This window comes from Podarcis bocagei (assembly GCF_964188305.1).
Source record: "Podarcis bocagei genome assembly, chromosome: 4".
NCBI classification, from domain to species: Eukaryota; Metazoa; Chordata; class Lepidosauria; order Squamata; family Lacertidae; genus Podarcis; species Podarcis bocagei.
Window position 1 is genome coordinate 26,555,846 of NC_138128.1, and position 27,795 is coordinate 26,583,640.

The following is a 27,795-nucleotide window of genomic DNA, read 5'->3' on the forward strand; positions in this document are numbered from 1 at the left end:
CAGTACAGAGAAGGCAGGCACTATTTGCAATCTGTTGATGCAGTAATTTTTAACTCTTTTACTGTTGATGCAGTAATTTTACCAGTACAGTGGTATCTCGGGTTAAGTACTTAATTTGCTCCAGAGGTCTGTACTTAACCTGAAATTCTTCTTAACCTGAAGCACTACTTTAGCTAATAGGGCCTCCCACGGCTGCTGCTGCAGCACGATTTCTGTTCTCATCCTGAAGCAAAGTTCTTAACCCGAGGTACTATTTTGGGTTAGCGGAGTCTGTAACCTGAAGTGTATGTAACCTGAAGCATATGTAACCCGAGGTACCATTGTATGAGTAAAATTAATGTACCCTGTATTGTTACTTAAGTGTAGGTGGGTTCCCATGAGGCAACACACAGTGATAACAACAAGAACCTTTACTGAACAGAACTGGACAACAAGGGCAAAGCATCTGCTTATATACATTTCTGAAGGCCTAGGCCACTCCCACTCCCACCATGATTGGCTGTCTAAGATTCCAAGCTGCGAATCATGACTCAGAGTTTAAGGGCCAATGGCAGAGGCCAAAATCCTGAGATGTTCTGTGATTGGATATCAGGTATTGAATCAGAACACAGGGGCTCAGATTCCTTAGTCCAGACTCATGCTCAGGCAAACACAGACCACTGAATACATAACAGTTATGCTATGCTTTAAGAGGAGTACAGTGATATAATCCGTTTGAGGACACTGGTGGGCATGCTTTCAACAAATCCAATACAGTGGTACCTCAGGTTAAGTACTTAATTCGTTCCAGAGGGCCGTTCTTAACCTGAAACTGTTCTTAACCTCAAGCACCACTTTAGCTAATGGGGCCTCCTGCTGTTGCCGCGCCGCCGGAGCATGATTTCTGTTCTCATCCTGAAGCAAAGTTCTTAACCTGAAGCACTATTTCTGGGTTAGCGGAGTCTGTAACCTGAAGCGTATGTAACCCAAGGTACCACTGTAATCAAATTTCATATGGAGTGGGGGAAGTAAACAGTGCTTCAAATGTGAGATGTAGGCACCTAGAAATTGCTGGATATTCATGAAGATGGCATGAAATCACTTAGTCCTAATCCTTAATCTGTATCACTCAAGAGGGTTAGGATAAACCAAGGTCCTATCTGCCAAGTTCTAGTAGTGGCCGCAGGCTCTGTCACTGTTGAGGCTAATGCTGTGTTCATTGGGTTGGCTCCATAGGAATGGGGGATGAATTCAATTCAGTTTATAGTTAAAGGCAAACCTACACAACTCACACTTTCCAAAACCAAAAGAGCACCCTTCTTCAAAATTTGCACTTCTCTTAACTTTGCAGCTCAGTATTCCAGCCATGTAATGTGCACCACAATTGATACATTGGGGTAAAGTGTGCATAGAATTGCATATATTAGTGAAGATGATATTTAAAATAATATGTTACATTAGAGGAAATGCTTTTTTTAAAAAAATGTTTGCGTTAGTCAAAGCTGCATACAAAAATGTGCATATTAAGAAAAATGTGCATTAAAAATGCTGATAAATTTTCATGAGGAATTTCTTTGTAAAATAAATAAATAAATAAATAAATAAATAAATAAATAAATAAATACATACCCAACCTGATGTGGAAATGTGGAGAACTAAATTTAAGAATGTGAACCTGTGAGAAATGACCATGGCACAATTGCTAGTGGCAGCAGTTCCCCCAGTGGCAATAGCCTATGACAAAGACCTAAAGTAGGGCACTTTGGGGTGCAGCTGGAGTGGGCTGCTGTGGCCTTTGGATCTGCTAGAAGGGTCCAGTCCTTGGGATGCTCAGTTACAGCTGCTCTTATTTGCCATAAACTGAAACAACAGCAGCAAAACAGAAAAGGGGAGTCTGAAACGAACTGGAGGTTGCTCGCTCCCGGGCGGTTTGGTTGGCACATCTCAGTTTGCTCTTCAAGCTCACTTGGATGCCATGGCAATTCCTTGCCCAGTCAATGTGGACAGAGGCACAGCTATCTTATTACTGCACAGCAGTTATCTTTCATATGGGGGCATGGTGCCAAATGTTCCTGTCGCCTACTTCTATTCTGGGCACATTAAGTGGAATGCCAGAAGGAAGGCAGCACAAAGCAAACAAACGGTGCTGGTTGACAGTAAGTCACTCTGGCCAGAGTGCTTCTCTGTAAGCTTTATGATAATTCAGTAAGTTTCTGTCGCCTGCTCCTATAATGTTAGTGTCACAATCATTCCCATAGAAATCACTGCTTAAAAACACAGCAATGAACATGTGGTTGGCTTAACACTGTAGCTATAGCATGTGCTATTTGCTTGCTTGTTTTCTGAAAAAAAGAGAAAATATTTGTATTACGATATGATCACACACCTTTCCACTTGTAATACGTTACACAGCACCAAAATATCAAAATAATCTTCTTCCCACCCATTACAGCTAAAGCATAGGCCCCTACAGGGACACGGGTGGCGTTGTGAGTTAAACCACAGAGCCTAGGACTTGCCGATCAGAAGGTCGGCGGTTCGAATCCCCGTAACGGGGTGAGCTCCCATTGCTCGGTCCCTGCTCCTGCCAACCTAGCAGTTCGAAAGCATGTCAAAGTGCAAGTAGATAAATAGGTACCGCTCTGGTGGGAAGGTAAACGGCGTTTCCGTGCACTGCTCTGGTTCGCCAGAAGTGGCTTAGTCATGCTGGCCACATGACCCGGAAGCTGTACACTGGCTCCCTCAGCCAGTAAAGCGAGATGAGTGCCGCAACTCCAGAGTCGGTCACGATTGGATCTAATGGTCAGGGGTCCCTTTACCCTTTACCTTTATAGGCCCCTACAGGTAAGCATACAAAATATATATGCAAAAGAACAGCAAATCTGAATCTGAGGAATCAGAAGAAACAACAGACAGTCCAGCAATATGCTTGCCATAGTGCTCCACAATAAAACAAATGCTCTATTTAAAAAAGATAAATAATTTTTAATCAATTCAATTTAATTCTACTATTACTCCAAGGAGTTCGGGGTTGCATACATGCTTCACCACAAATTTTGTTCGCACAATAACCCTGTGAGGTAGCCCCTGCTGAGAGGTAGCAATTAGCTCAATGTGATTAACTTCACAGCCACATGGGGATTTGAACCTGTGACTCCCTGAGCCTTGTCTGTCTATGAACCTATACACACACCCCTAGCTGGAGAAAGAATGCCCACCCTTTTAAAGAAGTAGGAAACAGAAGAGTTAAGTGCTTTTAGTTTCTGGATGTTAACAAATTGCTGCACTAATTGATCCTGAGGTGTAATTATAACTGCAGCTTTCAAATGCCAGATTACCTAGTGGCAACAAACATAGCCACTGGATCATGAAGGCTGTAATGAGATTAAACTGCCCTGTCATAAAATTAACTGATTATAAAAACCATACTGTCTGCTTAAGGCAAAACAAGTAAAGGGGGGAAAAATTGCTTAGCAAACACTGTGTTGTGTCATTGTTGAAGGTGAAGCAGAGCTGAGGCTGTTAATGTCAAAGCTATGGCGATTTTGTCTGGTCAGAGGTGGGAATATATTCTGCCTCCCTCCTCAGATTTTATCCAGCTTTCCACCAGCCAGATATCAAGGTTTTTGAAGTTCAGAGGCAACCTACACCAACCAGTGCCAGTGCTTTGGAAGTGTTGAAGGGTAATAACTACCAGGATACTTTGCTTGAAGCAGGTCACATGCAGTTAACTCCCCTTGCTAGTTGCCCTTTGAACTTCTCTGTCTCTGCAGCCCGCCACGTCTGTATTATTACACCTGAACTTAGCCAAAAGGCTAAGACGTGGTGCTCGCTTTGGCAGCACATATACTAAAATTGGAATGATACAGAGAAGATTAGCATGGCCACCACGTCTATATTATTGACTGGTGGTAGGAGAACTGAACAGATAGCATGGGGAAGCCATACAATTATATTACGATACACTTATTTGACTGCTGGGCATTCAACTTGTGGGTTCAGGCTAAGGGATGTTGCTTGCCCCAAGACAAACTGGGATCTTTGAGTGTTCATAGTTATAAACTGCAAAGCCTTGGGCTTCCATGAGGTCAGTATAAACACTCAAAAACCCCAGTTTAGCTACTGGGCTGGTCCATCTAGCGCAGTATTATCTATGCTGACTGACCCCACCAGGTATGCTTGGAGATGCTGGGAATTCACCTGGGACCTTCTGCATGCAAAACAGATGTTCTTCCAACAAATGGCTCCTGTGTAGTGATGCAAGTATATTTCTGTAAAGGCTAGAGGTGGGAAAATCTGTCAGTTTCCATTTCTCATTTCTCGGTCTTAAGTTCAGTTCTCCAAATACAGTGGTACCTCAGGTTACATACGCTTCAGGTTACAGACTCCGCTAACCCAGAAATAGTGCTTCAGGTTAAGAACTTTGCTTCAGGATGAGAACAGAAATCGTGCTCTGGCAGCATGGCGGCAGCAGGAGGCCCCATTAGCTAAAGTGATGCTTCAGGTTAAGAACAGTTTCAGGTTAAGAACGGACCTCCAGAACGAATTAAGTACTTAATCCGAGGTACCACTGTATGTTTAATAGTTAGTGATTTTTAAAAAAGAAATCCTCAGCATTCTCATGCCCATTTCTCCTACCATACACGTTTTTTGTTTTGCAATTTTGCTTACGAGACACGTTTTTGTAAAACAGTTTTCTCCAACATAATGCATTTTTGTACGTTGTTTTTCACCAGTAGGTGCATTTTTGGACCCATCACTTGTGGAAAACTGCATTGCAAACTTGAGAAAGGCAGGAAATTTGATGCATGGCTGTGTTTAGGTTTGAGTGCAGATTAGCTAGATAGGCATTTAAATTTGAACTGCACTGATTCCTCCCTTCTCTTAGCAAAAACCTTATGATGTTGCTTTGACTTTAACCCGCTGTTCACCCAGCAGTCTCTGTAAGCCTCTTGCCCCATCACATAGTTTTTTTATTTGCACTTCATGTACATATATGGCTCTTTGTTAAAACTATTATATATATTCATTTGCCAATTAACTTCAGATTCGAGCAGCCCCTAATTCATGTTGCAAGCTCTGTGGAATAGCTGAGAAATGGTTATGAATGAATATGTATGGCCAGAGTGGTGAGCACAATTAATGTACTTAAAGATGTTAAGCAGATGTTCGTCATTAAGTTTGACATTGTGGGAGTATTATACACGCTGTAATCAGTGCTGAATACTGTACATTTTAATCAGTCTGATACCGAAAAACACAAACTGGAGAAAGAAACAATAAGAACACAAAATAAGCATAATATCCAAAAGGGATTTATAAAGTGAAAAAGTTCAAATGAAATACAATCTGCAATCTCTACTAATGCTGGTACCCTAATTAAAACGATCCCTTTGAGGCAGGCTAGACCAGAAAATAATTGATTTAGATATTTTCAGCTAAAGATGCCTTTAGTCCAATCCCTTAATGCAGAGCCCATGAGGGCGAAAGCAATTATTTTGGTCTTCCTTGCACTTTTAAATAGTATATAAATCTCCAATTATCCACCCCCGCCAATCTATATCTTATTTGTCTGGATGTGATATTTCACACTGACCTTTATTGAAGGCTCTGAGATGAGATTAAGCATCCTGTGGATGTGCAAAAAATCTTGTCCCTCTCCTAATCAAAATCCATCCAGAAAGGGATGGTTCAGATTTTGGCAGCTTTAACAAGAGTTGCAGCATCTTGCTGATCATCAGTGCCTCCTTCATTCACCACTTCTTCTGATTAAAAAAAGAAACATAGCTCATGTTTCCAGAGCACTTTGTTTGCAAAAGTCTGTGATATTTTTAACTTTTGAGATAGGTTCAGGAGAGACAGTGCTCTGCTAACTGAGCTCTAATCATTTGTGAGGCATGCCAAGTCTTCTTGGCAACACCCGAGAAGGAAAAGTGATAAACCTAATGACCCAAAGTACAACAAATGCTTTTTGGTGTTGCATTTCTGCATCTTAGGAACATACGCTGGTTTTATACTGAGTAAGACCATTAGTCTATTTAGCTCCATGCTCTCTAGGTTAAGTGGCAGAGCTTCATGCTCTGGCACCGGAGGGCAGGGGGCGGGGCTGGCACGCGTCACGGGGGCATGGCGTGTACCCTGGGGGTGTGGTATGTATCCCGGGGGTGTGGCGTGCCGCCCACAGGGCATGGCGCGTGTCCTGGGGGCGTGGCACCCAGAGTGGGCGGGTGCAGCCGCAATAACACCCCACCAGAATCACGCTGCTGAGGGCGGTGCACTCCCCCCGCCCCCCTCTTCCTCCGCCAGTGTCTAGGTTGACTGATCGTGACTCTCTGGGGTTTCACACAGATAACATTCCCAGAAAAGTTTTTAGTGTTTGATTCTTAATACAGTGGTACCTTGGGTTAAGTACTTAATTTGTTCCGGAGGTCCGTTCTTAACCTGAAACTGTTCTTAACCTGAAGCACCACTTTAGCTAATGCGGCCTCCTGTTGCTGCCGCACCGCCGGAGCCCGATTTCTATTCTTATCCTGAAGCAAAGTTCTTAACCTGATCACTATTTCTGGGTTAGCGGAGTGTGTAACCTGAAGCATATGCAGAACCCTTCCAGTCAGGATTCAGGCCTCATCATGGGACTGAAACTGCCTTGGTCGCACTGGTTGATGATCTCCGGTGGGCTAGGGACAAAGGTGAGAGCTGTTTCCTAGTTCTGCTGGATCTCTCAGCGGCGTTTGATACCATCGACCATAACATCCTTCTGGACCGTCTTGAGGGGCTGGGAGCTGGGGGCACTGTCATACAGTGGTCCCGCTCCTTCCTCCTGGGCCATGTTCAGAAAGTGGTGGTGGGGGGGATGAGTGTTCAGACCCCTGGGCTCTCACTTGTGGGGTGCCTCAGGGTTCTGTCCTCTCCCCCATGCTTTTCAACATCTATATGCAGCCGCTGGGAGAGATCATCAGGGGGTTTGGGCTGGGTGTTCATCAGTATGCGGATGATACCCAGCTCTACCTCTCTTTCAAATCAGAACCAGTGAAAGCGGTGAAGGTCCTATGTGAGTACCTGGAGGCGGTTGGAGGTTGGATGGCGGCTAACAGATTGAGGTTGAATCCTGGCAAGACAGAAGTACTGTTCTTGGGGGACAGGAGGCGGGCAAGTGTGGAAGATTCCCTGGTTCTGAATGGGGTAACTGTGCCCCTGAAGGACCAGGTGTGCAACCTGGGAGTCATTTTGGACTCGCAGCTGTCCATGGAGGCACAGGTCAAATCTGTGTCCAGGGCAGCTGTTTACCAGCTCTATCTGGTATGCAGGCTGAGACCCTATCTGCCCGCAGACTGTCTCGCCAGAGTGGTGCATGCTCTGGTTATTTCCCGCTTGGACTACTGCAATGCGCTCTACGTGGGGCTACTTTTGAAGGTGACCCGGAAACTACAACTAATCCAGAACGCGGCAGCTAGACTGGTGACTGGGAGCGGCCGCCGAAATCACATAACACCGGTCTTAAGAGACCTACATTGGCTCCCAGTATGTTTCTGAGCACAATTCAAAGTATTGGTGCTGACCTTTAAAGCCCTAAACGGCCTCAGCCCAGTATACCTGAAGGAGCGTCTCCACCCCCATCGTTCTGCCCGTACACTGAGGTTTAGTGCCGAGGGCCTTCTGGCGATTCCCTCATTGTGAGAAGCAAAGCTACAGGGAAACAGGCAGAGGGCCTTCTCGGTAGTGGCGCCCACCCTGTGGAATGCCCTCCCATCAGATGTCAAAGTGATCAACAATTACCTGATATTCAGAAGACATCTTAAGGCAGCCCTGTTCAGGGAAGTTTTTAATGTGTGATTTTAGTGTATTTTTTGTTTCTGTGGAAGCTGCCCAGAGTGGCTGGGGAAACCCAGCCAGATGGGCGGGGCATAAATAATAAATTATTATTATATTTCGTAACCTGAAGCGTATGTAACCCAAGGTACCACTGTAGAGACCTATTATTTGTGGTGCAGCATCCCTTTTGCTTATGTTTATTTTTGATCCTGATTTATCATGTCCAACGGCTAGTAAAGGTAAAGGAACCCCTGACCATTAGGTCCAGTTGTGGCCGACTCTGGGGTTGCGGTGCTCATCTCGCTTTACTTGCCGAGGGAGCCAGCGTACAGCTTCCGGGTCATGTGGCCAGCATGACTAAGCCGCTTCTGGCAAACCACAGCAGCACACGGAAACGCCGTTTACCTTCCCGTCGGAGTGGTACCTATTTATCTACTTGCATTTTGACATGCTTTCGAATGCTAGGTTGGCAGGAGCAGGGACCGAGCAACGGGAGCTCACCCCATCGTGGGGATTCGAACCGCCGACCTTCTGATCGGCAAGTCCTAGGCTCTGTGGTTTAACCCACAGCACCACCCGCGTCCCTTCCAATAGCTAGTACAATAAAGTTATTTGGATTGGATAAGTGTTTGATGTTGTATTGTGTTTTTGCTAATTTTTTTTTGTTGGGAGCCACCCAGAGTGGCTGGGGCAACCCAGTCAGATGGGCAGCATATAAAAAATAAAAACAATTCTAGACCTACCTGGAGCTGCTGTGGATTGAACCGGGAACCTTTTGAAGGCAAGGTGGGTGCTCTGCCTCTGAACTACAGCCCCTTTCCCCAAGTGTGTGACCTTATTTGTAAGGATGCCAAAGGGCCACAGATCCACTTTCCTCTGACAATGGGAGCTCCTCCACCCCACTCCCAGACAGCTGCATCTATTGCAGTTAAGGATCGGAGGGTGTTTTCTTCCTGGCTATTAGAGCAAGTTGCATGTCTTTTCAGCTGGTACGTTGTAGGAAATGGGAGCAGGCAGAATGGCAGGAGCAATGATACGGCACAGGGAAACCTAATGCTGGGCTGTTTTTGCCAACATGTAGTCTACACTGGTCTCAGTGATGTCAATATATCCTCTGCTCGCCCATAAGCAGGAGATCAGCATGAATTGTCCAGATGCAAAGGTCAGGTGTATTTGAGTGCATTTGCCACCTCCAGGTCACAGCCCTTTGCCTTTGCAAAACATGGCAAGTCCAGCTCTTCCCAGTCAACATCCCTGGTTTTCTTTACAGATCTTTGGTGTATAGTGAAAAAAAAGTGAGGTTTTATTAAACACTTCAGCCATTGCATTTCTTTCCTGAATGAGGCAAAAAATACCTAAGGGAATCCTAACTTGCCAAGCCCTGTATATTTGCAAAACTGCCACCTCTAATAGCTAGGTGGCAGCATTCTTGAGTTATGTTTGAACAAGAACATACAGTGGTACCTCGGGTTAAGTACTTAATTCGTTCCGGAGGTCCGTACTTAACCTGAAACTGTTCTTAACCTGAAGCACCACTTTAGCTAATGGGGCCTCCTGCTGCTGCCGTGCCACCGGAGCATGATTTCTGTTCTTATCCTGAAGCAAATTTCTTAACCTGAAGCACTATTTCTGGGTTAGCGGAGTCTGTAACCTGAAGCATATGTAACCTGAGGTACCACTGTACACGGTTGGTGTAAATTTGCCTTTTTTCCTGGAGGTCTGTCCAATACTTAGAAATTTCTTAGGGTGTGTGTGTGTGTGTGTGTGTGTGTGTGTGTGTGTGTATATATATATATATATATATATATATATATATATATATATATATAACCTTAGTCTTTTTTTAATAGCTAAAATGCTTTGTTGCTGAATGTGCCCTTCCAGCAAGCAATTTTATTAGTTTTGTGGCACTTAGATTTTGTATACATACAAACTGCTTGGAGGCAGGAGTTTATTTGCAGGCACCATGAAACTGGTAAAGGCTTAGCTCTGGGTAGCGTGGCAGCAGCAGGACTGCTGGAAGGACACAATTTTTACGAACACTTGTGTATTCACACTTGGCCGTGGTTTGGCTTATGGTTATTACTCAACAAGACCAAAGTTAGACAATTTAAGGTGACTTTTGTGTTTGTTTCTTAATCCCAGCACACAAAAGGTGTCATTTGCTCATTGCTAAAACAATGAGCTTGTTTTGGAAACCGTGTCTTCAAAGACAATGAATGGAAAAACCATTTCTGTTCTAACATTCCCCACCTTGCTTTTTAAGTTGTTTACTTCATCATAATATTATGGAAGTGTTGGAGGCAACAAAGACAGCCAGTCGAATCCTTTGTTGCAAATCAGTATCAGGCTGGAGCATGGGAGGATTAACCTGATACCCAGATCTGTGTATTCCTTATCCCTGGTAAGTGTCAGGAGTGTGTGCAGGAGCCAGACCCTGTGATCAGTAGGGCTTCGCAGGTCTAGGGCCTTCCTAAGTTTGTTCTGGAGAGGCAAGGCGCAGCCACACAGGTGAGGCCGCTTGGTAACTCACTGCACCTGGTGGCTAGGGCTGGGAAGGGATATAAGGTCAGCATTTCCCTTCGGCTCTGTGCCACAGCAACACGTTTCCTGCCTTTCTGCATTTGGCTTCTTGCTTCCTGATCCTCTGACCCTTGACTTTGTGACTCCTTGCTTCTTGACCCTCGGACCCTTGACTTTGTGACTCCCTGCTTCCTGATCCTCGGATCCCTGGCTTCTGGACTCTCGTTCCTGCTCCCACCCAGCCATCTTGCCCCTGGTCCTGACGTCCTCAGCCAGGACTTTGATCGCCCGTAGACCGGACCATGACAGTAAGGTCACTTGTTGGAGTTCGGAGCAGAGCCTAAGATTTGGCAGGCAGAGTGTAAAGCTCTATTGACTGGTAAAGTCCCATTATGTATATCAGACCTGGCCAATCAAGAGGTTTCATATTGCCAGCTAATGACAAGAATGAGTGAAGGAGATTCCTTGAAAAGGGCTCTGAGGCCAGAATATAAGCAAAATCTATCCACCCGCCCAGCTTCAATGCATAAGATTCTTTGTTCAAATATCAAGACTACCTGGCAGTCAGGACTGTATCAATCAGCCATTCACAACTCATTCATCTCACTGGTCACATAATATCCACATGGCATAGCAAATTGGATGCGAAACACATATTCAATTTTTGCAGGCTTTCCCAGAAGAGTGAGTTGATTCCTTTTTTGAGAATTGTTTTATGTTTTTACGGTACTACTTGTATTTTTGTTTTTATTGTGCTATGGTACTTTGCCATGCTTAGTGGCTGATAAATATTTCCATGTCAAGCGATCAATAAACAGCAAGTGGGTAGTGCGCAATCAGAGAAGAAAAAGAATCAGAGACATAAAAGAAAAAAGCACAGCAAAAAATGCAAACTGCTGCAGAAATGTGGAGAACTGAACTTAAGACTGGGGGAAATGAGAAACAGAGAGAAACAGAAATTGACAACTCTGTCCATCCCTTGCCTCAACCTTTGAACTCCTTGGAGGAAATTTGGCTGACTCCAATCCAGGTAACAACCAGGTAGCATGCACTTAGCTTCAGTTAGAGGGATGCACTCTGTGCCTTTAGACTATTTCTGATGACCTCCATGACATGAGATATTGAAGCTGGGAGGTGGGTATGGAGCCTGAGGCTTGCTCCTGATTTGGAAAGCCTACACAGCGGGGTGGGGGTGGGGAGTGTGATCTGGGCCTTACACTAACTCTGGAATATACACCATTATCCTTTTCACCAGAATTCTTTCCTGCTAGTCTAGCCTGTACCTGACACCTCCACGTCCTTTCCAATCTTCGTATTCCATTGTGTAATGAACCACCCCCCTCTGAAGGGAAAATACAGTATCTTTCCATTGGCTGCTTTTATACCACACCGAGAGATAGATATACCAGCTTTTTATGAGGGTAAAAAGAAGGATCCGTTTTATTCATTTGAGATTAAGTCTTTGGTTTTATTTTTTGATAAGCATTTGGGGTTTCCCGGAAAGTACATTATTTACAGTAATCTCTAAAATTTAATTAGCAGGAAAGTGGAAAAAGAGGCTGGAAAAAAGCTACCCTAATTACTGTAAGCAATGTTTTTGCTATGTTTACATAATAGCTTGCAAACAGTGGTGGGTCTCAATACATTACAGCTGTGAGACAGAGAAAACATGATGCAATATTAATAAAGCAGTTTATCTGTATTTTTCAAAACAGGAACAAACTTTTTACTCCAGGGAGCATGGCAGGCAAAAAAATTAAGGGGGATGGGGAGTGCACACCACCTTTCTCCCAATGTGCCAATAAGATTATGTTACAGTGACTGATAATGAAACAATTTCTCCAACTAGTCCAGCCTTCACCAAACTTGGTCTATCCAGAACTACAGCTCCCTTCAGCCCCAGCCAACATGGCCATGCTGGCCAAGACTAAGGGAAGTTCAGACAGCACCAAGTTGGCGAAGAGTGCTTTGCGTGGACAGGCGGAGTCCCGCGCGGTCCCCCCGTTATGTGAAATAACGACTCATGACAACGTGCTATGGGATTAAATTGGCCACAACTTTATTAACTTTCAAATGTGGGTAGACCTTGGCTCAGGCATTGGGCGTTCTCCCTCCCCAGTCCCCAGCCGGGGACCTAGGGAGCATCAGGGTTATCCAGTGTGTGTGTGTGGGGGGGATGGGCCAGCTCTGGAGAACATATGTTCAAGCAGAGATAGCCGCCCCCGTTACGCCGCCGCCGCAGGGGAGAGCAATGACAACCTTTCGGCGTACGGTCAAAGCCTCCCTTCAGAAACCCCTTTAACGGGGAACCCTGGTATCGCCGCCGCAAAGAAGAAGATGGACTAAAGGATTCCGCCCAAGGCCTGATACCGCCAAAGTTGTGACGTTTTGCTACTGGAAAGGCGAAACCTGCCAATGCAGGGAAATTCCTTTCCGGCCCTTTAACAGCGACCTTAACGTAGCAGCGCCCGCATACCTGTGAAGAAAAGTTAACCTGCAAAACCTGTGAAGAAAAGTTAACCTGCAAATAAGACATTAACTGAGGGTGGGTAGGGTGGGAGAAGCTCTGGAGCCAAGTGAGGATTCCCAGGTAAGATCCTCCCTCTATTGTGTGGGCAGGTAATCCCTCCCCTACCTGGCCTGGTCTCCTTGGCAACGCTTCCCCCAGGTGGGATTGGACAACTGACTGAGGTAGGCGGAGACCTCCAGGTATCCCACCTGAGGGAAGGCAAACCAAGCCTATGCTGTTGGAGCCGCTCCAGATCTAGGGGCTGCGCGCGTCCACGCAAAGGGCGCCCCCCGTTTTAAGCGTGGAGCAGTCATTACTCACTGTGCTTTCTGTATTCCTTACTTGCAATAGGTTGCATCTCTAAGTGCACAAATCTCTCCCATCGCCCATACAATCTTTCTTGCTTCACTCTGATTTGGTTCCCATTGGCCTTCCTTATTTCCTTCTCCTCTCTCGGCTGTATCCCGGGCGGTTCCTTAAAGGCTTGGTGGTAGCAGGTGGCACAGTCAGGCAGTTGCTGATGGTCCTGCAACACCTCCTTGCCTCTGCCCTGCATCCTCCTTTATGCTGCTTCTACTTCTACTTTCTCAGTTGGCAACAATGCAGAATTCTCCTTCTCTCTCCCTGCTATTTGTAGGAAGATGCCCCAGACTTTTATAGGGTGGCAGTCGTGGGCCAGGGGTCAGCTTTGCCTGAAGAGCAGTAGCCTGTAGGGGGAGAAGGCAGACTGACTCCATCTGCAGCTGCTTAGCATTCAGGGGCACAGAGAAGGTGCTGATGAGAACCAACTGGCTTCAGCCTTCTTAAGAAGAGCTTCCAACAGCAGTCAAATGCTGGTACCAACACTTGTAGTTCCTGGCCCTACCTTGCTGCTGCCTGCCCGTCTTGACCCTTGATCATCAGATTCCCTGACCCCTGGACTGTGGATTGCTGTTAGCCTGACCCTAGAACTGGACCTGACTTTGGGTGATGACTCTGCCCTCAGGCAAGTACAGCTCAGAAACTCTCCATGTTGGCCTTCCACTCCACTGAGCTCTCTGTGTTGTGGTCCAGCAAAGAGGCTATGACAGGCAGGAGTGAGAGGATAAGAGACAGGATCTGGGACTACCCATTGACCATGGCATGGTGGAAGGGGCATGGGAATAGCAGGGAGATGTCCTATTCCCAAGGGGCTACACAAACCTGGAGACAGCTCTAATTCCTTTTACTTGAAGCAGCCTCCCTCCTCAATATGCACTTCTCAAATCTAGCTGAACTAGATGGACCAATGGTCTGATTCAATATAAGACAGCTTCCTATGTCATACTGGATACAGGTGGAGTCAGGAATTTTGTGTTCTGCTCTTGCTGGAGACAAACAATAAAGTTCTTATCTGGCTTCTTGACTCACGTGTCCTTTAAGCCTTCCATGACAGAATCTACACTTTCAGTAAAAACTGGCACAGTCCCACTACACGTGCATTAAATGCCGTTACTGATGCTGTATTCTAGAAATCTCACATTACCAACACATCCACTGATACCTGACACTATTCTTGCCTACTGTTTATTTCCTCTGTCAATTTGCATTTGACTTTTCCAATACTAAACAGCAGTGCCCCAGGTTACATTTACAGTTTATCAGATGTGTGGGATGAACTATGGGAAATCATTTCTATGCATCTGACCTAATAGAGTATTTTGGTTGGGCTCAGTAGCAAATGGAATCATGCATGCCAATATCCGTAAGCACCCTAGGACATGCCAATAATGTGCTCGTGGACTAGGTAACATTGCCAGATGTTGGATAGACAAGACAAATCCAAGGCCACTTGGATGAGGAATTTGTCCAAAAACTGAAGATAAGGCATGCTAGTGGGAATCAAGAAGGGTTACAAAGTTGTTGTAAAAAGTAAAGGTAAAGAGGACCCCTGACCATTAGGTCCAGTCGTGACCGACTCTGGGGTTGCGGTGCTCATCTCGCTTTATTGGCCGAGGGAGCCGGCGTACAGCTTCCGGGTCATGTGGCCAGCATGACTAAGCCGCTTCTGGCGAACCAGAGTAGCACACGGAAACACCGTTTACCTTCCCGCTAGAGTGGTACCTATTTATCTACTTGCACTTTGACATGCTATCGAACTGCTAGGTGGGCAGGAGCTGGGACTGAGCAACGGGAGCTCACCCCGTCGCGGGGATTCGAACCGCCAACCTTCTGATCGGCAAGTCCTAGGCTCTGTGGTTTAAGTTGTTGTGGGAGCTCTCAAATCCCATGTTGCTCTATTATTATTTTTTAAAATCATGGTAGGATGAGAGCTTCTCATTTTTGCTTTAGATTTTCTGCTGAGTGTGTTCCAAACATCTAAGTAAACAGATTGTGCTGCAAGAACTTCCAAGCTAAGTCAAAGGTTAGGAAATGGAACCAAAACTATTTTATACAAAAGCTTCTGCATCAGCCAACATTATTTCATCTTGATTATAATACATTTCAGTTTGTGACAGAAAGCATTTTATAAACAACTAATGTAACAATGTCAGAGGCAGTGCATGGAATATCCCTAAAAGTCTACCCCAAAGCTCTGTTATTTTTTTGAGACTTCAGCAGTCTTGCCCAACCTGTTTTCAGTTATTTATTTTTTGTGGCTGTGAGGACTAGAAACTTGATCCTTAGCAATGAAAACCTCAAAAAGGTAAATTTCAGCATCTGCTAGATATTTCCATGTGTGCCCTACAATCTCAGCAAAGTATAGACACAGTAACTCTTTTATATTTGACCTGCATTTTTTTGAGAGCCTCCCAAAAACTGTACCGTGAAACATGTGCTTTACATTGACTTGTGGTGTAGATCAAATACTTCCTTATGAAATGATGATTACTTTTCTAGTAGCTGTATGCAAATCAGCACTGGGAAAAGTGTTTACTCAGACCACACACTGGATGAAAAATGTGAGGGGGGGCATTGGAGGGTGGGGGTCCTCTTAAAGCAACTGGAATCTTTATATTTTATACATAGGTCACAAGAGTGTGTGTTTGTGAAATTAAACAGTAATACAGATTTCATATAAACATAATTAATATGACAGTTGGCTCTTAAGTGAATTAGACTCTTGCAAGGGTAGAACTGGTTATTGGATTATATTTCATTAGCAAAAATAAGGGCGAAGCAAAACAGATCTGTCTGACATTCATAATTCGCTGAATTCATTAATTAATTCATAAGAACCCTCCAGTATGAATATATTGAAGACACCAATTTCTGGTTCTTCTGCTAATACCATTTACTAATACCATTTACTTCTTTAAAAGGCAGTTGGGATGGTAGATGCTGCAGGAATTTTTCTCATAGTTTGAAAAATCAGTAATACAGACTGAAGGAGACGATTCCTGGCTAAAGAATAAGGTGCCCTGATGTTCAAAGTGTGATCCTTATCAGCTATTCTGATTCATATGGGACTTCAAAAGTGTCTTAGTACTTATTCGCAAAGAGACAGAGGCTAAAGTATATTCTTGGCCAACTACAGCATTGCTCTTTTTTTCTGACCCAGATGATAATTTGCTGGGGTTTTTTTCTTATCAGTTGTTTGTTCAAAAAAGAGTGTCCTGAAACACTTCATCACCTCCCCACTAATGAATTCCTTTAAGCAACTAAATAGGCATTCTTTAGTTACAAGTGGGATCTGCAACACAGTATTGCAGTGTAGCTATGAACCACTCCTAAAAATATCCAGCTAGCCACTAATGATGCTAACAGTAGTAGTCTTGGTAGCAGTTTATTGAATGCTCTCCCCAGACAGGCTCACCTGGTGCCAGTTTTGACATCATTCTGGCACTAGGTAAAACAGTTCCGTATTATCTGGGATTTGAATGCTGGTGTTATTGTTTTGGGGAATTTTCAGTACGTAGATTATTTTGTGGTGATTGTGAAAGATGTTCATTGGGTGGGGTACGCTTCTGACATGCTTACCAGATGTGACTATTTTGCTGAATCCCCCCCCATTGGGTGATATTTCTATTGCTCATAACCTTGAGATGTCTTCATATAATTTCTTTCATAAAAATCCATATAATTAATATACCATTTGGTTGTAAAATGAACTCCTCAAAGCTGTTTACAGAAAGATGCCAGAACTCATAAATTTAATAAATATGAATCTATATCTAGTAGTAATTTAGGGCTAAGCTAAAAATACCCACTACTTTAGGCATTTTGGGTAGTCTTGAAATGTGCTCCCTTCGTTTGATTTTGTTTGCCTGCAACAACATCAGGATTGGCTAGGTAGTGTAATGACATCATCTCATTTCTTTTACAACCCCTGATTAGCTGGGATGATCTATGCACCTTCTCTTTCCTCACTCACAGTTGACAGTGATTTCCCTCAGTGACATAATCGCTTTGCAAAATCTGATGAGTTATGTGCTGATGTCACTGTGGTGAATATGATTAATCTAGGATGAGGAAAAAGCATTTAATGGAAGGGGTGGAATTAAAGCACCAGCAGGTAAGTGAAACAGTGGAACTGAACAGGTGCAGAATAAGCTGACCATTCTAACAATCAGAGGTTTGGAGAAAATATTCCCCCTTGCCTTCTTTAATTCCTTTTTGGGGACTGAAAATTGAGATTGAAAATATTTGGAGCAGTCTCATTGTTATTGCTGTTCTTTAGTAAAGTAGCTTACTTGAACAATGCATGAATCACAGCATTTAGCCATGATTTAAATGTGATCCTGGACGAGCAAGAAGGATTTATCCATGCAGAATTGCAAGCATCCAGGTGTAGAAGTTTCTTCATGAGACTCGGAGGATAAAATGCAATATTTACAGTTGTATACACACATTTTTACTTCCAAGCAACCAGGAATGCAGAAGCCCCTGCCACATTTATTTTACACTTCCTGATGTTTGCTCTCACCTCCAAAGTACTGTTTAGTAAGGTTACGTAATCACATTTCCATCTGCAAATTGCAAGGAAAGGAAGTTTGCAAGGAACTAAGAGAATGAATAATATTGGGAATAAAGCGACTTTTGATGAGGCATTTAATGACAGAAATGCAGCCTGCGCTATAGTAACACGGTGCCTTTGGTTTTTATGAATAGACGGAATTCTTAATGAATAAATACTGGCAATGTAAGCACAAAGGTCTCCCTGTTATAATTTAGACAATATGCAGTGGCCCAAATTTGATTGCTTCATTTATCTGCTTCATTTATATTTCATGCTTTCTAATACCCCAAAGTTAGCGGGATGGCTTACAATAAAAAGCATTTAAAAAGGTTGTTTGTTTATGCTATTGTTACTATCGATGGTATCAAATGTTTGCCCCATTCCTGCTCCCGCCCCTTGTTGGACTTTTTAATTGGGGAGGGAGGCAGCAGAGGTTATTCACTGCATTATGGGATAGTCCAAGGGCTTCTGTTCTCTATTGGCTGGAACACATCATTCTTTCAGTTTACAGAAAGCAGTATTTTGGTTAATGAAAACTTAAACCATTTTTTGAGGGGAGGGGAAGAAAATTGTGTATGACTGGAAGAAAGCATCCCTCACGTTAAAAAAATAAATAAATGGTATGCTTGTTTAGCTTTTGGCAATGGATCTGTAGATCAGATTTTCCTTCAGGCAATACATGAATTCAAAATGTATGTCATGTGATTTGCACAATTACTGAACGGGAGGTAAAGAGCCAATATTGTATGGAAACCCTCTTATGTGGAAGTTCTTCTCCTGCCTATGGATGTGCAGAGAATAACTGATATTTTTTAGTGGGCAGACAATGGCAGCCCACACACTCTTCTCAGTAAATGTTGCACAAGCCCAATGATAAGAAACAGTGCAGCTCTACCAATTCAAATAGTCACCCTGTACCACTTTTTATGGTAAAGCTTGCGTACTGACTCTGATGAAATCCTGGATCCTGAACCGAATTGGGCCAGTATGGGTTGATGCAGGATTCAGCTGGAGTGCCAGATTCCCTCACTTGGGATCAGCTCCATACAGAGTGATTCCAGGCTTTCAAAACAGGGGCAGCCTGGCAGCAAGAAGAATGGGGAGGAGAGACACACAGGCAGCCTGCATACATCTCCTTCTACCTGCCACCTGATTACATATTTAATTGGGGTTGAAAATCATCATTAGACACTGTGCAAGGCCACTGAATTAGTTGGGGCCTTGCCCCCAGATTTGTGTCAGATTGGCCCCAAATCACCTCAGCTCTGGGCTGCTGCAAAGAGCAGAATCGGCCCCCCAAATCAGAGATGGGATGTTCGCAGCTGTACTGGAGAGGGCATTGGAAAGGTGAGGGGCCATCACAGAAAAGACTTTCTTCAGTTTCCATCTTGGAAAGCAGCGATACCTGGAGGAGAGCCTCAAATGATTATCTCAGTTAATGAACAGACCAGAATGAGAGAAGACCGTCCATGTAGAGCTTTAAAGGTTAGAACAGGGGTCTGCAACCCGCGGCTCCGGAGCCGCATGTGGCTCTTTTACATCTTTGCTGCGGCTCCGGGGCGGATACTAGCGAGGGGAGGAGGCGCATTGTGCGCCCCGACACTCCTCACTGTGGCGGGCACTGTACTGGCTGTGATGTCGCATGGGGGCGGTGCGTGCGTTAGTCACGCACCATCCCGACATCACCTTCCCGCCCGCTGTCAGATCGTGGCTCCGGAGATATATTTGTTTTAAATGTCGCAATGGTTTTGCGGCTCCCAGTTGTTGTTTTTTCTTCGGAAACGGGTCCAAGTGGCTCTTTTTGTCTTAAAGGTTGCAGACCCCTGGGTTAGAACCACAGAAATGAAATGGGAGCCACAGTATCATGGACTAGCGACAGCTTTTGAACTTTCTCCCAAGGCAGAACCATGTAAAGTGCTATGCTGTAACTCTCACCTTGAAGTTTCTAAATCATGGGAAGCCATGAGTCTGCTGCCTGTATCCAGGAGGGCACCATAGCTGTAATATTGGCTGATAGAAGTCACTCCATGCCACTAAGTCTACTTTGGGCTCATGTGACAAAGTGAATCTAAAAGAAGCAGGCTGTATACCTGCTTCTTTAGGCAGACTGCGGTCCTCTGCATGAGCAATGTGTGCACAGCTGAACTATCCATCACCAGTGATCTTCTCGGGATTACATTTATTGGTCCTCATCAAGTCCATTACTGCTCCCAAAGAGCGGTTCAGCACTTTTTCCGCCTCACCTGATTCAGATTGTAAAAGATAATCTGTATGTCTAAGACATTTTTTGCCCATGTTATTTGTCTACATAACACTTGGCATGCAATTTGTATCCCCAAGAACTGGTTTATACATTTATTTGGAGTGGTGGGAGGCAAAAACACATTATACAGTTTAGAACAGCTGATACCCTTTAATTGGGATACCTTTTCTTCCAGGAAAAGATTCTGTGATGTTTGTGAATGACTATTATGTTGAGGTCTTGTTTACTAAATTTCTATCCTGCCCTTCCACCCAAAGGAGCCCAGGACAAGTGATGAAACATTAAAAACAGATTGAGAACGATTCTAATACAGATGCCGTCTGGGAAAGATCTGGGCAGCAGCTCTCTGGGGTTTCAGATAATTTCTGCCCCAACCACTGCACTCACCCCAGGAACTTTAGAATGCAAAGTTTATGCTCTGCTGCTGAGCTACAGCCCTTCCCTTCAAATCTGTCACAAAAATCTATAAAAACTAAAGAAAAATCTGTTTTGGGGTGCACATGTGAAATTTTTGAAATTTAATAAAACTATAAATTTAAAAAATCTAAACCTGGCCAGAAAAGCTGCTCAAAACCCCAATAAAAGGCATCTAATTAATGTCCATATTTTACAGGTGAGGAACAAGGAGGTTAAGAGATAAGTGAATAGCACAAGACCAGTCATGCCAAATATATATATTTTTCCTTTGCAATTTTGCTTGCTGTTAAACTTTTGGGACTTATACCATCCAGATATGTCCCAAAAGATCCCAATTTACCTTCTGTCTCCCCCTGGTCTACTTTATATGTATGCTTTAACTTCTATATGCCCTGACTTTTCAGAACGGAGGCAGGCCGCAAACAATTCAGATGAAATGAAAGATGACGCTCAGTTGATGCCTTACTCGGTAGGGGCAGTTTTGCAGGAGGAAACTAAACAGGGGCCTATTCTCCAATTCCCAGTTACAGCTGCGTGGGAAATGCATGCAGCCTAATGACTTTATGGGGATTACAAAAGCATAAGTGAAGGTGAAAGGAAGCTTAATTTCTGAAGTCTACAGCTACCTCAGGGTAATGAGTATGTAAACAGCTGCGAAACTGCTGCAAGCTGTTCCTCCCGAACAGAGCTTCATTAAAATTGCAAAAGGGAGTTACAATTTTTACAACATTAATCATATAAAAACATTGAATATATAACAGCTGGGTGGTTATTGTTTTTTCCCCTTTTTTTCCTTTCCCTTTCTGAAGTGTACCCTCTTGAGGGTAACACTAGTAAACTGTTCCTGACACTTTGGCATCACTGAGCTTCTTGGGTAGCAGGAGAAGGAAGTAGCTAATAGCTTAATTCCTAGATGTCAGCCCTTCCAGACACAACAAGTCTTTAATGTACTTCTTCAAACACATGTCCTAGTCAATTACTTCAGAAAATGTGAGAGCAGATTCCGTCTCTGTGGAAACACTTCTCTGTTTAAATTGGTAGTTTAGCAATGTGACACTGCAGACAAATAATGATGAGTGCCACCCACCCTTTGAACATCAGCTGGCAATACCCTTCAATTTTGACAATCGCCTGCCTTCTCAAATATTTGTTGAGGATTTTTCTTCTTCTCCTCAAGAATAGAGATGTGCCTTGTATTCTACAGTGCATCCAAGCGCAACAACTTCAGCTTCGTCCATTCCGTTACCTACATTTTTATTGCAATAAGTAGAGTTGTGCACAGTGCTTTGGGGCAACTTGCAACTGAAGGCCTGTTTGATCATCACACTTGAACCCGCTTCCCCCAAAACGTGTCCCCCTGTCTCTCCTTATGCATGGCCACTGGTTCCCTTTGCAGTTTAGATCTGCAGTTTGACTTACAGTACTATTTCATTCATATTTGGGGTGATCCTACAATGAACATAATTATGAGTTGTCATGCACAGCTGCCTATCTTCCTTTTAGCCTAACATTCCAGCGACAGGAATAGATTAGAATGCTATGCCAGTCACTGGTTGGTGTTTGGGTGCTGTTTCAGGGGTTCCCCAATAGTTTCAGAAAGAAGGGTCTTACAATGGCAGAAGAGTTTATCTCTTTCTCCCTCCCCCTTTTAAATTTTCTGGAGGCGGGCAAATGTTATCCCCATCTTCAAAAGGGGAAAAAAAGGAAGACCCAGGTAACTACTGACCGGTGAGCGTGACATCAATACCAGGAAAGATCCTAGAACAGATAATTCAACAGTCAGTCTGTTAGCATTTAGAAAATGTGGGTTGAATGATGTAACTGTTAGGTGGAGTTGTAGCTGGTTGACTGACCGAACCCTGATGGCTTGGACAGCTCAATAGCAGCATCAATTACACTCACCCTCACCTTGTTCTTGAATCAGTCCCCGTTTCTACATGTGCCTTTGCACTGTGTAGACAGAGTACCAGCCTCTATCGAATCAAAGGGCTAGTGCACAACCAATAGGCAGGCTGAGATGCTGAGGCCCACCTGGAAGTGGACTAAAATTCATTGTTGGTCCCTGACCCAAAGCTTGCAAAACACTCATAATGGTTTGGATACTGGAGCAGGATTTGGGGAGATCATTGTTCAAATCCCCACTTGCCATAAAGTTCACTGGGTGCCCCCAGGCCAGTCGCAGCCTCTCAGTCTAACCTACCTCACACGGTTGTTGTGAGACTAAAAATAGTGGGTGAATGGAGGAGTACCATACATGCCATGGAGGAGTTCCTTGGCAGAAAGGTGGGATAAGTATATCATGATGTATAAATAATAATTTCCTGCCTTCTCAACTTTCTGTTGCCCCTTCCTTCAAGTGGGAAACCCAGCCAGATGGGTGGTGTATAAATAATAAATTATTACAAATTAGTCTTATACCTTCATGGCTTGCTTCTGGCACCAGCAATCCATATGATTGTCCCTTTGCCTGAAGACAGGTGATATCGCACCTCAAATGAAGAGGGAATGGAAACATACACAGCAAGTAACTATACTGCCTTCCGCTGATTTTCTTTAAAAGCAGGGAGAATATAAAACCTCCTAGTCACAGGGATGCTAACAGCCCAGAGCAAGCTAATTTTTCTTTCTCAGGGAGAGAGCTTCTGCTGAAAACTTTAAATTGGAAGGTACAAAACTGCCCAACTGCATTTAATGATAAAAAAGTAAATGGAAATAAACCAAGGTTAATGCGTCACCTATAATTACATTTCCCACAGCGAACAGGAAATATGTTCCTACTGCTGGATGCTATTTTTATTTACTAAAAAAAAGAGAGAAGTCCATTTTGTTTCTTCATCATTAACAGAGCCTCTAGACTACAGACAGCTGATGGACAACTTCCTTCTTCATCTCCCATAAGCATTAGAGGTCAGTGGTATGGTTTAGATTGACGAATATAGAGGTCTCAGTTCATGGGGCCAGTGCTAGTAAAATGCATAATGTAAACAAGTATGCCAGACTGTTTTTGCAAAGAGGGTACAAACAAACTCAGGGGAGAATATATAGCACAGAGAACATTGAAAATGCACAGAACTGGCATCAAATAGACCAATATATTCTCTAAGGCCACCGGATTAAAATTTAGAACTAAAGGACAGTGTGGGTCTGTGATGGTGGTTCTTTGAAGCGTTAGTGTTCAGCATCAAAAGGTGTCTGTGTGCCTATAGCACTGTAGCCATCTGCAGCACATCTTTCACATGAGGAATGACATTTAAGATGAGGAAAATCTAAAAAAACAACAACCAAGAACAAAACACCACACAATATTGTTACATGCTCCCTGCATCCCCCAGGCGGTGAGAAGCTCCGGGGTTTGGCTTCCTTTTTGCAGGAGAGATCACTGGAGACTTGTTTTTGAAATGTGTGGTTTATTTCCAAGTAGACCAGCAGAGCATTGGGGAAAGCAAACAGCACAGCCCTCCTAGCAGGCAGTAGAGCTGCCAGCCCTCATCAGCAAGAGAGAGACATATGAATCCCCACAATGTATCTAGCTAGCCCCCCCACTAGGGATGGTGAATCTGTCAGTTTGGATTTCCCATTTTTCCGATCTTGGCTTCCCCTGTCCAACCTCAGTTTGCATTTTTGGAAAAAGTCCCCCTGGAAACTCATCAGAATTTTAGCATGAATTCCTCCAAATGCATACATTTTCCCATGCAATTTTCACCGAATATACACTTATTTGCAAATGCATTTTGCTCTGATAGAATGCATTTCTGTGTGTGTTATTTTCACTAATAAATGCACTTCTATGCACACTTTGTCTTAGTTTGTGCATTTTTCTAGATGTAGCCTGGCCTGAGAACTGCACTGCAAAATCCAGGCAAAGTTTTGAAGGATGGCTGTGTTGTTTCAAAAAGTGTGAATTGGGTAAGTTTGCCTTTAAATGTGCACTGAATTGAATTATTTTCCCAACTCTGTCCTTAGCCCTCTCTTGTTGCTCCTATCTCATCTTTACTGTTTCTTGCTGTTGCTTAGCCTGTTACTATTATTGGTTATTAATTTATATGCCACTTAATCCCAACACAGGCTTCTTAGCGGTTTATAAGGATGAAAAACAAACATGCAAACATTATAATGTAAACATCCATATGTGAAATATGCAGTAAAACTATTCCATTGAAACAACCCCGTAATTAAAAACAGTAATTAAATGCAGAAAAACTGTCTAACTCAAAAAAACCTCCCTATTCCTGCCTTTCTCCTCCCCATCCATTCCGTGTGTGTGTGTGTGTGTGTGTGTATACACACGGAATATCATTCACATAGAGGTTAAGTTATTTAACAAATCGTGTGTCAATACTGAGATCAGATGTAGGCATTAAGTAATATCATGTTCATTGTCTCAGCAGATACTCCAGAGTATGCCAACAGTCGATAGCAGAGTCCTTGTCTTGCTCTTGTTTCTGATGTGATGAATAAAAATGTTCCTCAAAATTGTCTTTGTTTTGGGCATTTTTTTTCCCATGAACTCAATGTTCCAGATTTTCTTGTACCATGCCTTCAGTGTCAAATTAGCAGCTGTCTTCCAATTTTGAGCTAAATCTTGTCTGGTGACCACCATAAAAAGGACGGATAATTCTTTAAACAATAAATCCTGCAGTGTTTTGTTTTTTTTAAAGAATCTATCAACATCCGTGCTCTGCACATTTTGATTCAATTTCCTTCCTATAGGTTTCACACTTTGACTAGGCAGGAGGAAACTATTTTGATAATTAACCTCTTAAAGCTACAAATGCTACATTTATCAGAAGTTCCATAAAAAATTGCTAGCTGGTGTCAGACAAAACCTGAAGAAGAACCCAGATTGCACTTGCTGCAGATGCACCTGTTTGTTACTATTGGACATAAATCTAATGTGTTTCCTGTTGGAATCAACCTTACAAAGTTACTTTCTACCAGAGGGACCGAACTTAGCTCTTTGATAGATGCTCAGCGGGCAGATAATTTGATGTCCATGTGGTGTGTCCTTGGGGACAAATAAGCGGAAGTCAGAGGGAAACAACATCTAAGGGAAATTCTGATTGATCTAGTTAATATTTTGTTAAGAAGGAAAATGTTTTACTTTTTTTTAAAAAAAAGTTCAACATTTAACATACGTCACTGTGCTAACTTTTAATCACTATACAGTGGTACCTCCGGTTGCGGATGGGATATGTTCTGGAGCTCTGGTCAGATCCCAAAGTTTCCGTAACTGGAGGTACCTGTTCTGCGCAGGCGTGCTGCGCGTAGAGTGCTTCTGCGCATGCGCGAGCAGCAAAACCTGGAAAAAATACTTCTGGGTTTGCCGCTTTCGTAACCCGAAGTTTACGTTACCCAAGGGTAATGTTGTAGGCATCCTTTGGGGGTCGGGATGCCAGCTGGCTAGCCCCCAGCTGGATCATGCCCTTCCAGCTGTGATGATCCCCCGATCTCTGGTGCAACATAAATTAGCGACCCAGGCTTCAAAGCCAGGGCACAATATATTAGCAGAGCATACTGCGCAAACAGAACAGGCGTGAGGCTTGTGGAAACATACTAACAGCTAAAGATTTATTAAGCATAAATCAGGACAAATAAAACATGTTGTCTCCTTTTCTTCTCCTCAGAGAGACAGAGAAAAGCAAAAGCTATACACACAACGGAAGTTCCCAGCAAGCTGTGCTGGCATGCAAACAGACATGTGACATGCAACAGTTCCATGTCTGCAACTAAAGGTGGAATGGAATTTTCCAACAAACCTAAGTCGAGGTTCTACTGTAGCTGGGTCTTGGGGAGAGCTTTACATGGGAATTCACAGGACCTGACAACCAGCTGTGCAGATACCTGCAAACACCACATTGGCTGAGTCAGGTCTTTCCCTGCACCACACCTGACACCAGAGATGACAACATGTAGGGCAGATGGGTATAGCTTGGCCAAAATAACCAGACAAGCAAAATGGGTGAGCCCTGGCACATGTCAGGGGCTGGACTGAGGAGGAATGGTGGGGGCTGCTGCCCACTGGTGGAGGAAGGGGTGTGTGGTAGGTGCGGCCTGCCCTGGATGTCATCCCTGAGGGGGGGATGACATTGTCACGCTGCCCCCTGGGATGCTCGCCGCTCACCTCCGGTGCCGGAGCAGCTAGCTCCACCTCTGCTGCCGCCCCTTCTCCTGAACCTTCCCGAGGACAGGAGGGCAGTATAGATTTAGAACAGTGGTTTGCAGAAGGACGTAGTTCAGAGGCTGCAGAGGGTAAAAGCTGGGAAATATTGGGAGAGGAACAGCAGGAAGAAGAAACACCAGGGGAGCGACAACTGACAGACTCAGTGTCTTTGGAGAGCATTTCTGAGCCCCCCTCTCCCAGGACCAGGCATGCAGTGAGAGTAGGAGAATATAAAGCTCAGAGGCAGAAAGCCTATATCTGCCGGCGCAGGGATGACGTAGGATAAAAGAGACGGAGGGGGGTTGGGTTTTACTCAGAGCAATGCCATAATTGAAATAAGAACTACATTTCTTTGTCTCTCCAGGTGAGGGATAGGATTCCTTGAACCTTGACAGCACACCTAATTAGCAGGGCTTGGCTCAGGCTCCTCAATCTGATTTGGGACCCACATGGCTAGAGGTGGAGTGGGTTCAAAATAAATATAAGATTTATAGCAATCAATGTTTGGATGTCCATGCATGGGAAAATTCAGTATTAAATTGTGTAAAAAGCAAGTGATTTAAAAGCAAGAACATTTGTTGTGATTATCATAATAATTACAGCTGCAAAGGAAAGAAGTTAAAAATCAATATGGGAAGCTATACATCTATGTGGTAGTAGCCTTGTGACATATAATATAATATAATAATATAATATAATATAATATAATATAATATAATATAATAATATAATATAATACACAAACCGTAAATCCAAAACAAACAGATTAAGAAGACACTGGTATTAATTGTCAGCAAAAACATGGGAGTGTAAATGAGTTTTCAGCAGGTGTTAAAGATGGCTCCATACAGAGGGCTCCATAGTGGAAGAAGAAGTTCAGAAGAAGAAAGTACCTCAACCTCAGAAAGTACTTGATTTTTAAATAAATAAATAAATCTGATCATACACTTAAGATAAACAGTGGTACCTCGGGTTAAGTACTTAATTCGTTCCGGAGGTCTGTTCTTAACCTGAAACTGTTCTTAACCTGAAGCACCACTTTAGCTAATGGGGCCTCCTCCTGCTGCTGCCGCCGCCGCGCCACTGGAGCACGATTTCTGTTCTCAGCCTGAAGCAAAGTTCTTAACCTGAAGCACTATTTCTGTGTTAGTGGAGTCTGTAACCTGAAGCTTATGTAACCTGAAGAATATGTAACCCGAGGTACCACTGTACTC

At 43.7% G+C, this 27,795-nt stretch overlaps 2 long non-coding RNA genes across 2 annotated transcripts in view; one reads left to right on the top strand and one right to left on the bottom strand.

Moving 5' to 3' along the window:
• The window catches only part of LOC308585219, a 38,979-nt gene extending 12,808 nt beyond the window's left edge, over positions 1-26,171 (top strand). The window contains exon 3 of the long non-coding RNA XR_014007164.1: positions 26,046-26,171. This is a non-coding gene — a long non-coding RNA (uncharacterized lncRNA). The remainder of the gene's footprint in view (positions 1-26,045) is intronic.
• LOC308585218 lies at positions 1,704-8,709 on the bottom strand. Its single transcript, XR_014007163.1, has 3 exons — positions 8,535-8,709; positions 5,576-5,744; positions 1,704-2,321 (listed from the first exon to the last, which is right to left on the bottom strand). It is a non-coding gene; the product is annotated as an uncharacterized lncRNA (long non-coding RNA).
• Positions 26,172-27,795: the final 1,624 nt, after the last annotated feature.